The following is a 2,060-nucleotide window of genomic DNA, read 5'->3' as shown; positions in this document are numbered from 1 at the left end:
AATTCGCAGTTTTGAGGCATATATGTTATCAACGAGTTACCTTCTTTGTATATTTAAGAGCCTTGTTTATCATTCAATTTAGAGAACTCAAGACTTTAAGAGTAGAGTGGTTCCTTAAGCATTTGGGAACATATGTGTCTGGTGATTAGATAGGGTAATATTTGCTAATTGGAGTCGTAAATGACATTTGTATGTGGTCTGCAGGGTGTGCTGGTTGTCGAGGTGGCCTGAACGGTTGCTGCACGAAAAGACCGGATGAACTGTCGAAATTGCTTCACAAAACTAGCTAATCTACAGTATATGTGGACTATTTCTAGATGTTGCTGCCTCTCTTAGGTAAATAGACTCTTTCCTACTTCTCATTTGGAATCGTAATTTCATATTCTGCATTGATGTGTTTTTTGCCGAATGGCTTTGCCCTATTAAATTGGCGTGTCTAACACACAAGAATCTCTTGCCACTTTTTTCTATTTGGTGAGAAATTGAGATTGTTTATGTTCTCCTATTCACAAAATGTAACTTTTACTTTTGCTATTCTTAATTTACAGTCGGAGATGTGTTCCCTTATTTACATAGTCGGGATTCCGATGTTGTTCGTAATGTGCTCCTCTTTCTTTATTTTTCATTCAGTCATAAACCCTTTTGAAAGTTCATTGTTGTTTTAATTGTGCCTCCTGCTATAGCATTAACAGTTTCACTATAAAAGATACCTGCAAATTTAAGGTAAAGACAGCAAAATATGATGCCTCTTGTAGTGAAACTAGAGATATCTTCAGAGTGTTAATGTGTGACTTGTCTGAATTTCACTTCAAATTGTTGGATTGAAAGCCCGACCCAAACAAAATACGGATGGATGTTTGTAATCCTAATCAAGTCCTACGGTTTCCGGAGTTTGATTTTGCAGTATAGTGTAGAACATTGGCTCACTCTTGATCTTGTAAAACTAATCATCAATGTGCCAGTGCCTTTTTGATTGGCTCCTTCAGTTTCCGTTTCTACTTCTGTTTTTCTCTACGGCATAAAATGTTTCTACGGCCTTTTGTGACAGTATTATACATTTTGTAACTTTCGAGCAGATCAAGCTTGATGCATATGGCTAAAAAACTGGCTATTAAAGTTCATGGACCAAAGTGAAGAGTAGATCAAGCTTGGTATGCGAGAGTTCGTCTTTTTATTGCTTATTAATCCATTTATTGAATTTGCACTATAGTCTCCACCTTTTTTGTGGCATGTGTTTAGGATACTTTCCCAGTTGGAAGATAACGTACCACCTTGTGAATCTCAAATAGAATACTGGAACATCAAATTGGCAGTTATAATGGAAAAGAGCAACAATACCACCAAAGATGTTCCAACTATAAGGTAGTGTATGTGATCTACTGCTGTGTTTCATGTCTTTTAATAAGAGCATTGGAGAGGTGATGCATACATGAGTAACCTGACACTAAATATCGGTTGTTGCAGCTTAATCTCTTCTGTTGCACCATAAAACATTCAAAACTGACAGCCCGGCATTTATCCAACACATTCTAAAGAATATTTGTTTTTTTATTGACAGGAGCATGTATTAGACCATGGCCAACCTTCGATATATTCATAGCCATTATGGTGAGAAGTTGAAGCCTAAAGATTTAAGTACTTTTTTTTTTCCATTTCTAATAGAGCAAACAAGCAGCAAAGCAAACTCACCCCTTCAAACTCCCTGCCTCGCTGTAGTAGTGACCTATCACTATTCGTTTTTAATCTTGAAAAAGAAGTAGTGATCTCTGATGCTCTGTCACTTTTGTTTGCAGTTGAGATCTAGACTCTATATGAGCAACAAAGCTTATGGTTATGAGTTATAACTGTAAAAGCTCTCTTACAAATCTTTTCAAACTTAATAGAAACTTCATGTCGGTGACATTGATGATTAGTGGGAGAAATTTGTTATACATTTGTGTAACACTCGATCAATATGAGTTTTTTTTAAGAAGCAAGCACTGCATTTTGTCTTGCAGAACATGTTCTTGCACTGCATTTGAAGCTCATACGTAAACTCTTTATTATTTGGGAATCTTAAA

At 36.2% G+C, this 2,060-nt stretch overlaps 1 long non-coding RNA gene across 1 annotated transcript; it reads left to right on the top strand.

The window, feature by feature from the left end:
- Window positions 1–205: 205 nt before the first annotated feature.
- Window positions 206–2,060, top strand: LOC141594157 (uncharacterized). Its single transcript, XR_012522027.1, has 3 exons — window positions 206–336; window positions 1,077–1,151; window positions 1,240–2,060. It is a non-coding gene; the product is annotated as an uncharacterized LOC141594157 (long non-coding RNA).

The sequence above is a fragment of the Silene latifolia genome, chromosome 8 (assembly GCF_048544455.1).
Source record: "Silene latifolia isolate original U9 population chromosome 8, ASM4854445v1, whole genome shotgun sequence".
Taxonomy (NCBI): domain Eukaryota; kingdom Viridiplantae; phylum Streptophyta; class Magnoliopsida; order Caryophyllales; family Caryophyllaceae; genus Silene; species Silene latifolia.
Note: the sequence above shows the minus strand (reverse complement) of the source record. Positions and strands in the feature narration are given on the sequence as shown.